Raw genomic sequence first — 12,944 nt, 5'->3', positions numbered from 1 at the left:
GTTTTATAAGCCAAACACGCACCACAGGTATGTTCTGACAGGCCTGTGAACATATGGCCTGAAATTTATTTCTACAGGGACTCTGAGTATTTAAATAACGGCACCTATTAGCATTTTAGTAAATATTAGTATTGACATTGACCTAAGACATCTCTGTTTACCTCAGGCTCTTTAGCTTTACATCACTTTTACCTCACTATTACTGCTGCTGCTGCCACCAAGGCTCATTGTCTGCTGTATTTGCACTTCCCATTATCTATATTTAACTGATTGTATTTAACTCTGACAACTGTACATTTCGTCTTCTTTTACACTGTATTATATCCATGCGTATTGTTCATACTGTATATAATATGACATCCATTCTACTGTGTATTGGTTTCTGCTCATACTGTATATTTCATACTTACATTACATAACATAGCTGCATTCATTGACTCTATACTTTGTATATTGTTTTGTTGTATTTCACTGTTACATCACTTCTTTCTAACAGTGCCTCATTGGTTTATTGTTCAGTCTGTACATTGGTTTGTTATATATGTGTATATATATATATATATATATAAGCTGCTTTTTGTTGCCCTGGTACTTACTGTGTGCAATGAAAGTAAAATTTAATCTAATCTAATATAGAAATGTTATGAATAGCTTCAAATGTCAAGATTGCCAACCTAATTGCTACTTTCTGATTAGCCAGGGAATTAACTGAGCAACTATTTATTATGACAGATTGGATGTACAAATAATAAACAGGACATCAACTCTATTGCACAAAGAATACTAAATAAGTAACTGTCACACCCTGCCTGGACTTTGTGTGTTTTTTGGTCTTTTTATGTTCTTGTGTTCTTTGGGGTCTCCTGGTTTGCACCTCTGTTTAGTCCTTCAGTTCATATGGGTTTTCTTGTTATATTTGGGTGGTGGGTTTGGACTGCCTTTTGTTGTTTAGCCTGGTGTGTTGTATACTTTAGTTAAGATTCATGGTGGTTCTTGGACAGGTTGGTGTGGGTTGTATTTAGAATATCGTGTTTTCTGGGTTTTGGTTTTGTTACTGTGTTTCCCTTGTGTGTTCATGTACTTCCCCACACCTGCCCTGTATCAGTCTCGTCAGCCCTGCCCTGCTTGCTGTGTTTCCTCAGCCAATCACTCCCAGCCTGCCCTTGTGTCTCATCACCTGTTCCCCATTCCCTGATTAGTTTAGTCTGTATTTAAAGTCTGGTTTTGAGTTGAGTCTTTGTTGGATCATTCGTTTTGTTTAGTCTGCTAGTTCTGTTCAGCTCTGTTTGCCTGTTCTTGACCATCCACGATTAAATGAGATTTTCATCAAATCTGCATTCCAGCCTCTGTGTTTGTGTCCACTCCTGCCTCCCCACTCTAACAATAACGACAATCATCCTTATCAAATTGTACACTCACGACAGGTTTCAGTGCTCAAAAATTCCTAACAATAGCCGGCCTAGTGCCAGCTAAAACACAGATGTCCATCTGGACTCTGTATGATAAAGCAGGAGCAGTATACACTGTACCGTATTTCAGCCGTTAACAACACTGAAGCCCAATTCTACCTCTTTGCTGCCTTATCAATTTCTGTGCAGAAATAGCATTTACACTCTCCAGCTCTGATGCTACCAATCTTTTAATGTAGACATGCTTCCAAGCATACAGGGAGAGAGGAAGAGGAGTGTCAGGGGTGTGGGTCATCATCCATTTCTTATAAATAGTATTCAGCTCATGAATGAAAAGGGAAAAAGAGTATGTTTTGGAATGATGGATGATGGGCGACACAAGGTCATATCAAAGACGACGGGGGGAAAGAAACACATGATGAAATTCAATTTAAATTCAATGTTTCCTTGGTGACTGGGCTTTGAATAAAGAGCTGTATTTAAGAGCATTAAGCCAACAGGCAAAGTGTAGCTTAATGCAAATGAAATAAAATATTTCTTTATAAACCACTGCATGAATCAAAAATGAAGAGCGTAATCTGTTACAGCAGTGAAGGAACACAAATTGTCTAAAAGGTACATCCTGCAGTAGCAATATGGAAGTGAGTTAGGATTAATACCTACGGCAGTTTGCTCTTGAGTGCTAAAATTAATTAAAAAGTGTTGTAATGAATGCTGACATATTACATTCGCCATAGCTTGGATCACAACAATGACCTCATACCCCACTGCTCCCCAAAGAGAACTCCTCTTTCCTCTTACCCATCCCCAGAGAGGTCAGAGTCTCACTAAACATGGCTGTGATTCAGAAACCTTTTTCATTATTTGTTTCACCTTGGTACCATCCAGGGAATCCATGATGCCATTTAAATTCTGTCACTTTTCTGTTAACTCAAGTAAATATTCTAAAATAGACTTCTTGAGCACAGAAAGAAGATGTTTGTAGACACAATGTACTGCACAGAATACATAATGAATGTTTGGGATTTCCCCTTTATGACCCGCTATGGAAGAATACACAATAAATAAAAATGAATGGGGTACTTTTATATTATTTCTGATTTGGTTGCATAAAGGTAAGTGCGTTTTTGGCCTTGGCACTGCAATTGGCCATGTGTATAATGTACAGTGTGATGCTTCACATCACCAGGGGAAGTCAAGTAGAGCCGGTTAGGGGTTAGCAAACAATGTGTGTATGTTTGTGTGTGCAAGAGAAATTCAGTGCAAACAATAGGATGTCTGTGTGAATAATAAGATAAAATCAATAGTAATGATGAAGTGAAACGCAGACATTTCATCTTGTCTGAACATTTCCTATCACCCTTTGCTGAGTCACGGCACAACCAAGATTTGTAACAACCAAACTAAACTTCAGAAAAACACATCCTGCAGCTATCTCACCGCTTGCTGCAGACAATTTGCAGCCACATTAGTTATTATGCAAAGAGCACTGCTGCCTGAATGGGAAATATAATGACTTCTTCATTGTATGCACTGAGGATAGTCATCCAGTGAGCGACTGGAGCAAATGATTCCACTACATTAAGGATAAAAGCTTTGTCACATTTGTACCGCAACATTTTACTTCTTTATATTTATTTTTTGGAAGCCTTAGAATCATTTTGCAAGCTCTATTGCAGCCAATAACTAGGTTTGTTACTGTAAGTAAACCGGTTCTGTGTAGATTTATATTGTCTGTTTGCTGGATATCTAATACAGTGGTCTCTTTGCAGGGGTAGGCAATGTTGCACTTGAAAAATACAAGCGATGAAGATGACCCTGCAGTGAGAAATGTAGCCTAGAACGTGCAACACACCCCTCTTGACAGGCTCATCTGTCATTTCAAGCTTGATAAGCTGGACCCTCTGCTGCTACTGCTTACTGCATCATTCTTTGACCCAAGGTTCATAAAACTGGAGTCCCTCACAGCTGAGGTCGGAGCCTACACAGCAGTGCATGTGAGGAGATCTGCAGCACACAAGAAATGTGGATACCGAGGGGGGAAGAAAAACATCCCACTCTATTGTTATCAGAGTCATATTCCTACATACTGTTACTCTCAAGAGGACAACACAGAATGTGAAATAAATGCTGCCTCTGCACAGAGTCAGCCATCAATGTACAAATCTGTTAACGGTCAAATCATTCAGCCAAATTTGTCAATAATGATTGACTGTTTTTTCGAAACCCATTCTCAAAGCTAGCCCTCCTTACATAAATGTTTGTAAGCACTCTGGACACGTACAGTATGAATGTTGTTGCAGCAAGATGTAAGACACAGTGGTTGGGAGAAGAGGAAATAAAAAACGTGAAATATACTACGTTTATCTGAGGTGTGATTCAAATATTCAGCTGAGTTGTGCTGTGTGACTTCAGATTAAAATAACACTATGGGTGGGGGCTAGCATGGGGTTTCATGTTTTCTGTGGTCAGTTAGAGATTTTAACTGGAAATATAGTAAACCTTGTACATTGTCAAGCATGACAGTTCTATGAAAATGAATAAAAAAACTTCACGTCATTTTCATGTAACCCAGCCTTGGCATTCAACACAGGGTACAGTTTATGCACTCTGAAACCTGAGCTGACAGTAGGCCAAGTCATGAATTATTCAACCTGAGGTACACAGACAACCAATACAGATTGCTTCCTTGTTTACTGAAGTGGCTTTCACTACCCTGACTGTCAATAACTCAAGGATAGAGGCACTCAACTGTAGTATTGGCAATAATCAGCAGCTTGAAAAGTTGTCAAAGCTCTGCATAAATGGCTGCAGAGCGGGGTGGAGTTAGAAAAGGTGACAACGGACTGACAGCTGAGTTTATACAACAGTGATTATTTTCCTCAGCTACAGGATATGTCATACACATTAAAGACTGCCTGGTCTACAGGAGTTTCTATGACAACCCAACTGTTTTCTCACTGCTAGTATGACACAAAATAAAACAACTCCTGGAAAAATAACACAAGCAACAGAAAACAAATTGAAAAGTTGTCATAGTTTCCTGATTTGTAAATTGAATACCACAGACTGGTTCCAAATAAGCCGACACAAAAAAATCATTTTCTGTTTGTAAATTTGTAATCTCTGCACCAGAAAACACTGATATTTGGTTTAGATATTTCATGAAAGATCTGAGCTTTTACCTGACTATGGTTATGGTACAAATGGGAAATGGGATTCATGTATATACTGGAGACTATAAAAACTGAAAATGATCAAACTGAGAAGTGGGAGAGCCAGAAATAAGGTGCAGTTAGGGGATATCAGGAGTTCAGCTTCATTGTAAAAGTAAAGCCGCTTGATGAAAAAGACACAACAGCAGCTTTGAGCTTTTAAGGCGGTTCACTGAATCATTTATAAATACCTCAAAAAAATGTGTAGATCGACATATTGACCCGAAGCAAACAGAAATGAGACGGTGCATTTAATAAAAAGGTAGAAACCCTCTATTTACAAACAAATGAAATGCATAAAGGGTTCGGCCATGTTTCCTCTCTTATTAAGTATCACATCTTTGTTGAGGTAGTTTCTGTACTAAAGCACACAGTCTGTATAAAGACAGCAGGGTATAAAGAGCTGCATACTGCTTGGTGCCTCTGTTGCTGCCTCCATGCAGAGGCAATAATCTCAACAAATAGCGGTCACAGCCATCTCAAACACCACAGGAAGTGACCAGGAGCGATCCCACAACATGGCAGCTCGGCATAAATGTGTGGCAGTACCATAGCATGTGTTCTTTTTTTTTCTCCGCACTTCAACTTTCTGACCGTCTCCCCCGCAGAGTAAGTGACAATATCTATGCTTGAATTCTATATTCACTTTTGCTCTCAGTAAGAGGTTGTGACGTGATCGGGGTAATGATATGTACAAGTGATTGTTGGCCAACCTGTAAACTGCCAAGTTGTATGCTCCTCTTGTCAGCTGTTCCTGTGGAAAAAGAGAAAAGACATATCTAAATAAATAATTAAAAAGGCTTTAGCTATAGGTCTTAAGCTTAACTGACAGCAGTGGAAAAAAGCACCACAAGAGCTAGAAAGCAATATATTAAATTTTCTGAAAAGCACACGAAGCCACAGTTGCATACGCCCATGCATCACTAAGCAGGATGCTTGGCTGAATCTCCCCATTTTATAACAATTAATAGCATATTCATTTGTCAGTATGATATACAGTGAATCATATCTTATGTGCTCCAAAAAACATTACTATGTTTTGCCTTATTTGGCTTGAATTCCACTGATTTGTTGACTTACGTAAATATGACACATATCCCCAAGCAGATTAAACCACCCACCGCCCCTTAGTTTGTGTACACTGAATTTAACTGGCAGCTGCAAGAACACACATCATGAATATCAATTATTGCTTAAGTGGAGCTGTGAAAATTAGCAGGGCGGTTCTATTGTGTAGGTTAATGGAAACTCAGACAGGCGTTTAACTGTTGGGTTAATGCCAGTACTAAGCCACCACGACAATTCTGTCCTTAAGCTTGAATAATAAATTGAAAATGTGTGTGGGCCTATATCATTGGTTAGCGACATGCACAAAACATTGGATTTATTAAAAGTGTGGAAAAACAAGCAAATAAGAACAATAAAACAAACTGTTTATTCAGCATGCATCAATATATTTATGACATTTTTCTTAAAAAAGTACACCCTCAGTAGGAATGAATGGGCTTGGGGCTGACTGCCAGCTAACTGTGTAGGAAAGTCAGAAAAGTACAAAGCCTAACACACTGTTAGTCATGGGATTTGTTATATAAAAGAAAAAAATCTATAAATGTTTGTCTTTTTCTTCCTTTTTCCCCAGGCTCTGATTTGAGACCTGGCCATTATTTGGGTAGCAGTCTTCATCTCTCCATTTCCAGTTACCTGGAAAAGCCAAAGTCTGAGAGTTTTGAGAGGTGGCGAGTCACATCATCACCTAGAGTACACCCAGTGTCCTAATGAAATGAGCTCTGGGGACACAGTTTGCTGACTGGCCTGGCTTCAAACTAATCAATTGTGATGTCTTCCAGACTAGAAGCCTCCAGTGAAAATAAATGTAAGTTTTTGACTCTATGTGGATATATTCTGCCACAGAGTATAGAGAAAACCACAAAAACTCAAGTCACTAGGAGTTCAACCCATGCTTCACTCACAATTCACTCTGTTTCTATAATGCATCCCAAGGTGTACATTAATTCATATTTCATTAAATATGAATAAACATAATTTCTTCACACAACAGTACCTCACACATTATCCCTAATTTCAGACTGTAGAGCCATTATCATTATCACCACCATCAATGATATGACTGGTGGGCGCGCTAATGCTAATTAATAGGTAGGAGGTGGGGCTAATCAGTCAGTCCAGTTATCTTAATTTACCTATTCCGCTAAGGAGAAAACGGAGAAGGAATGAACATAATTGAGTCAACCACAACTGTAATCACAATGTCTTGATGAGAGAAATGGGCTAATCATCACTGATACGGCGTGCTTTCAGGTGCAGGAAGAGCACAATAAATGATTTAAATATGAATTGCCTGGCTGGAGTAGAGAGATTCTCTGAGTCGAGAAGATAAAGCAGCCTTAACTGTGATTAAAAAAAGTCAGAAATTTCAGCTTATTTGCCTTACTTTCAGCTTCGCATCAACCCCGGTATCAAGCAGTTTGCAGGAGAGAAACATATATCTTGCTGTGTAATTGTAACTGGGGAGGGCTGATCAACATAAACATAAATAAACAACATAAATATTCTGCTTTTCTATCTAAACCTCTGCATACACCTGATGCCCAGAGTCTGCATAAGCAGCTCACCACAGGGTGTTAAAATAGCCTGGTTGAAATGGATTTCAGCCTCAGGTCCAACATCTAAACTTGGTAGTTATCATCATGGGAGAAAATTAAACGTTGCACTTTGTACATAGTGTATCTTTTTTCCCAATTTGTTTTACTGGCCTTTTAAAATTCTTGACATTGACTTCTTTAATGGAAACAAGAGTAAACATCAGAGTAGTGACTGTGAGACATTTTCTTTAATAAATGAATTCCGAACTCAATCAAGGACGACGTATTAAGACTCACAATAAAGAAAATTCATGCTCACAATGAAATCTGTCTGCTTTAAAGAGACTCTGGCATCTCATACAACACAATGACTGATGCAGCAAGTAATTACTCTTAAAAGTGCAGCGGTGTCGGGAATGAAGAAGACAGACGTATTGCTCAGTCTGCTCTATACTTTTTACACTCTGTCAGGTATTTGGGATGTGGGCTGTTTGAGGTAATGTTCCATTTGTCTGTCAGGGATCCTTTTCATTATCTTTAGCAGTGTAGCTCACTGCTGAGGCAAACACTGTTTGTCGAAACTCTCTTCTCTTGGTTACTTCTCTCACCTTCACTATAGAAATAAGTCTCCTGTGACTGGACAGCAAGATCAATACAGCTGTTGTTTGAAAAGTTATGACACAAATAAAACTCAGCTTTAAACTTCTCCACAACGGTACCTCCTACACTAGGGGGCAAAGCTCTTAGGAAGCATCGCTCACACCGTCCGATTTAGAAGAAAGCTGCTCTCATCCCTCTCACACAGAAACATCTCTATGGATCGAAGCAGGGCGGAGGATGAGGATCAGTAGAGCAGCATCCCAAACGCCCCGACTGCAGCAAAACTACAGGGTAAACGTAATACAGCATGTGTGCAATTGTCTCTTTAACACAAGTAAACAATAAGCTTTTGATCTGACACCGCTGAGAACAAAATGAAAACAACGCACAAAGGTCACAACACGCACTGTGTCAATAAATACCGGATTATTGAACTTGTAAAGCAGTTAAGACACTACAATTGCTTAATTAGAATTTTTAAAAGCCTATCAAATAACGTGCTAATGAATATTTGATAGTGCGCCTTGTCTAATGTCCCCCGAGGATTGACGTAGCGAAACAATAAGGGAAATAAAAACATATCGAAGCTGCGCTGGCAACAGCAGATGTCCCTGAGAGCTGCAGGCGTGGAAAACATTTGGAAGATGAGACAAGAGAAACAATCAGTAGCCAGGAGGTAGAAAAAGAAAAAACATGGAAAACGCTGAAGTAAACAAAGCCTTTACAATTAAGTGTTCATATTCTCAAAATACAGGACCAGAGGGAAATGCTGTGTGGAGTAATTATTCAAAGTAAGTGATGGTAAGACATTTTGTACAGAATTGATACTATTCAATAATTTAAAGGTTTTTTTTCCAACCTGAGTTATATTTTTGTAGATTTTGCCATTGTTCATATTAGTCAACATAACATTTTAATCACCAGCTTTATTAGTAAGATCATGGGATGTGCCAACATCGCTAAAGGTGAGACCAGTAGGGCAAACAACGTGAGCAGTGAGATGATCAAACAATTGTCAGGCAATTGACAATTACCACTGATTACTCCTAATTACTGATTATTTTATCAATTAATAATTTGGTCTATAAAAGGTCAGCAAATTGTGAGAAATGCTCATAAGTTCCCAGAGCCCAAGTCAAAAGTCAACAAATAGTCAACAAATAGTCCTAAACCACAGTTTACTATCATATATGACTGAGAAAACCAGAAAATATTTATATTTGAGAGGCTGCAACCCGAGAATGTTGACATTTTTTCTTAAAAATAACTTTTACTAACAAATAATTGCTTATCAAAATTGCTGCTGATTAATACTATGTTGAAAAATGAACTGATTAATCAATAAACTCCCAGTTTAACAGTCAAGTTTTTGAGTAAAATGTTATAATAGACCTTGTATATAATGGCCAAAACTACAAATATGGGTCCGTGGTTGAGATGGAATTTTACTTCAAAAGTGAGTTTGGAGGAGAGAAATTGATTAAAATTGCACATACATAGTAAAGAGAATCATCTACACTACCAATGAGATCCAGGAATAATCACTGTTTGACAGCACATCAAAGAACCACAAACTCATGACTGAAAAGGCGTTTCCAATCAGTCTGATACATAGTATAGGCATGTTTTAGATAAATGACGATGATGTCTTACCAGAGCAATCAATCATAAGCAACAGCAGCCTCAAGATTTTCTCTGTGTCACGAACAGTCATAATAGACCATCAGGAGACTGGAAAAATATAAAATAAATGTGCAAACATAGCTCAGGTCCCTCAACTAGCACCTTCCTGATGTAAATGCTGTCCCTTGCAATCATAGTTAGAGGTCTACCTGCTGTGATGAGGCTGCAGTGCAGACAGCACTAACTCCTCATTACAGTAATTGTGTTTTCCTCTCTTTGCACTCTGGGGAGCAGCAAGGCAGTGTTGCTTATCTCGCTGACATTTCACAACAGCATGCTCTCTGCATGGCTGTGTGTGACTGAGCATAAGAAGTAACTGTATGTGGTGAGAGTGGCAGTGAGGTTATAGATGACGTACAATTGTTTCTTTTTTTAGTTGTACACAAAAAAACAGAGTTTAACTACTGCTACTTTTTACACATTGTGGATACTATACAAAAATAAATATATCCAAAGATTATCATTACAAGCGACTACTGCATTAATACACAAATCACAATTTAAACATCCATGTTGGCTTATGTTAATGTTAATCAGATTTCCTGCTATCGTGTTTACAATTGCAACCTTGCTGCCTGTCTTGTTAAATCAGATTTCCCATGTGGGCTGTTTAAATTGTGGATGGAGTCGCCTGTTCCCTGCATAAATGCATTATGTATTTTGGAGGTAGAAATCTTCTTTCACTCTTTCAAAAAGTGGCAAAATATGTGTATATGCTTTATCACTGTCTTGTCTATCTCAAGAAACTTAAGAAACAAAAAAACTTTACATCACCTCAGTGACTTATTGCCCTCAAGAGTAAAAGTATTTCAAAATCTGCATTTCTGAGCCAGTGGAATAGTAAATGAAGAGAAACTGAGACATTTCACTGGGGATGCAGTGGGATGTCAAACAGGTCATCATCATCATGAGGTCTGACTCATTTCTCCCGCAGGCTTGTAAGCGATGCACTGAGGTCCAGACTCTTCCAACCTTAAATTTCTATCTCTCATTACATCATCATCACAGTGCATCACTAGACTGTCTGGCCCTGGACTGGATGTAGCTTCCATTCTGTCATTTTATTACAGTTACTATGTCAGGTCGAGGTTTATATAAAAAGAGGGCTTAGATTTACACCACTGGCTTACTTCCTACACAGGCCATTAATTACTGTACTACAGAGACTTTGGCAGAACCTCCATGTGCACATGCACCCTCTATAAAATATGTGTCTCCAGTCATTTTGTCTCTGATTTAGGCTGGAAATCTTTTCTTACAACAGGAAAAATCCTGTCACAGTGGTGAGTAAAAAACATCTTCTGATGCTGCTGGACGCATCGTCAGTGATGTTCCTGGAATCATCGGGAATTTCGGGTCTTTCAACATCATACTCCTTCCCCCAAGCGATCCACCAGTGGCTGATCAGACCCCTGCTTGTGTCCACCCAGGGTTGTTCTCTCTTCAGCTATAACCATGTAGAGGCTTTTTCTGCTGTGCTAGTGGTCTCACGAATGGCTGTTGTCTTCTTTTTTCCTCCAATGCTCAGTGTGCTGAGGGCCAGTGAATGGGAAGCAAACCCCCAACATCCAACCTCTATCGGAAGACACTTCCCCTTCCATTCTGATTCTCTGCACTGGCTGATACGATCTTCATGCTTGGCCAGTTTTCTCTCATAGGCTTCATCCAGGTTTTTCTCCCACAATACTGTGAGCTCCAATAGGATGACATGCTTGGTGGGGTCTGACCAGAGAACCACATCAGGATGTAGAAAGGTGGTGGGAATGTGCTGGGGGAAGTTTAGCTGTGTCTCCAGGGCCACAGACATCTTCCATTCTTTTGCTGAGGCCATGATTCCTGCAGATTTCCTAATGGCAGGTGTGTTTGTGCCCCAGCTCTGACAAAGTTGATGAGCTTGGAAGAACGGGTGTGCCTGTTCATCTCCAGTCCTTCATTGACGGTTTGGGCAATGACCTTCAGAACCTGATCGTGGTGCTAGCAATATTTCCTGCCTACTAGGGCTTTTGAGCAGCCACTCAGTATGTGCTTGAGTGTTACATGTCCTGAGTACAGTGGGCATGCTCTTGACTCTGTTTTGCCCTATGTGTGGAGGTTAGCTGGGCTGGGTCTTGGTCATACACTGCCTGGATTAGGAACTTTACTCTGTGGGGCATAGACTTCCACAGGTCTGCCCAGGTCACTTTCCTTTCAAGAGCATTGTCCCATTTTGTCCTGGCTCCTTGCTTCTTCATGCCAACAGCTCTACAAGCTCCTATATCCTCCATGGCTGCCCTCGCCTCCTGCTGTACCAGGTGCCAGTTTTCCTGACCGCTGGTGTTCATGTGAGGAGCAGGGAATGATCTCAGTCCAGCTCCGCCACGTGTGACCATGCCTACCAGCAGAGTCATGCTTCGACCTGCTGGACCTCTTCTGCTGCCTGCCATTTTTTGCCCATTCTGACCTCAATTCCTGCTTTGGCCACCCATGGGTTCTTCCTTGGTATTGCAGTACTTCTCTGTTCCTCATTACCTTGAATTCCTCTTCCAAGGGTTTGAATGGAAGCTTGAGTTTGTTGCTGTTGCCATAGAGTGTGATGTTAGTTAAGAACTTTGGCAGCCCAAGCCATCCTCAAAGCTGGGAGCTTGCCTGTCTTTCTAAAGCCTCTACTGTTGAGACAGGCACTTCATACACCGGGAGAGGCCAAAGGATTCTTAGGAGAATCGCATGCTGGTATATCCAAGCTTTGAACTTTCCCACCCGGCCTGATCTGTCCACTGATTTCAGCCACTCATGTAGCTCTGCACACGCAGTCTGAATGGATGTTGAATCTCTCAGTGAGGTGTTGAACACTTTGCTGAGACTTGTTCACAGGCTTCTCAGAGATGGTGGGGATAGCTGTTCCTGCCATGGTGAAGTGGAATGAAACAACCACTTGACTTGGCTGGTTTGAAGCTCATTCTCGCCCAGTCCATTAGTGTCTCCAGACCTTGAAGAATTCACTGGCCACCTGGTGCAAACTTTGTGGTGACTTTGATCATCCATGTAAGCCTGTATGGGAGGCTGACATAGGCCAGATCTCATTTTAGGCCCTGTGCATTCCAGTTCTGCTGATCGTATGAGCATGTACACCGCCAGTTAAAACAAGGTGACTGAAATGGTGCAGCCAGTTATTATCCCCACTTCGACTTCCACTCAACTTGTAATAGTTGCTGATGAGGTCTCTGGTTCTGCTTGGTATATGATGTATCAGCAAAGTGTGTTGCACTGGCTTGTGAGGGAGGGAGCGTAGGCGTTGGGCAGGTCAAGCCACAGCACAGTCAGATTGCCCTTGTTCTCTCCTCTGGCCTTTCTGATTATCTGTGTCACCACTCCTGTGTGTTTGAGACGCCCAGACATACCCCCAATTCCTCCTTTTTTTATTGAAGTGTCAATGTAGTTGTTATCTGCCAGGTATG

The 12,944-nt window shown here is 40.4% G+C and overlaps 1 long non-coding RNA gene across 2 annotated transcripts in view; it reads right to left on the bottom strand.

Annotated features, from left to right (window-relative positions):
- LOC121894491 overlaps positions 1–12,944 on the bottom strand; it is a 72,323-nt gene that overhangs the window by 47,614 nt on the left and 11,765 nt on the right. For both annotated transcript variants that reach the window (XR_006095546.1, XR_006095545.1), the window contains exon 2: positions 5,338–5,378. This is a non-coding gene — a long non-coding RNA (uncharacterized LOC121894491). The remainder of the gene's footprint in view (positions 1–5,337; positions 5,379–12,944) is intronic.

This window comes from Thunnus maccoyii, chromosome 3 (genome assembly GCF_910596095.1).
Source record: "Thunnus maccoyii chromosome 3, fThuMac1.1, whole genome shotgun sequence".
NCBI classification, from domain to species: domain Eukaryota; kingdom Metazoa; phylum Chordata; class Actinopteri; order Scombriformes; family Scombridae; genus Thunnus; species Thunnus maccoyii.
Note: the sequence above shows the minus strand (reverse complement) of the source record. Positions and strands in the feature narration are given on the sequence as shown.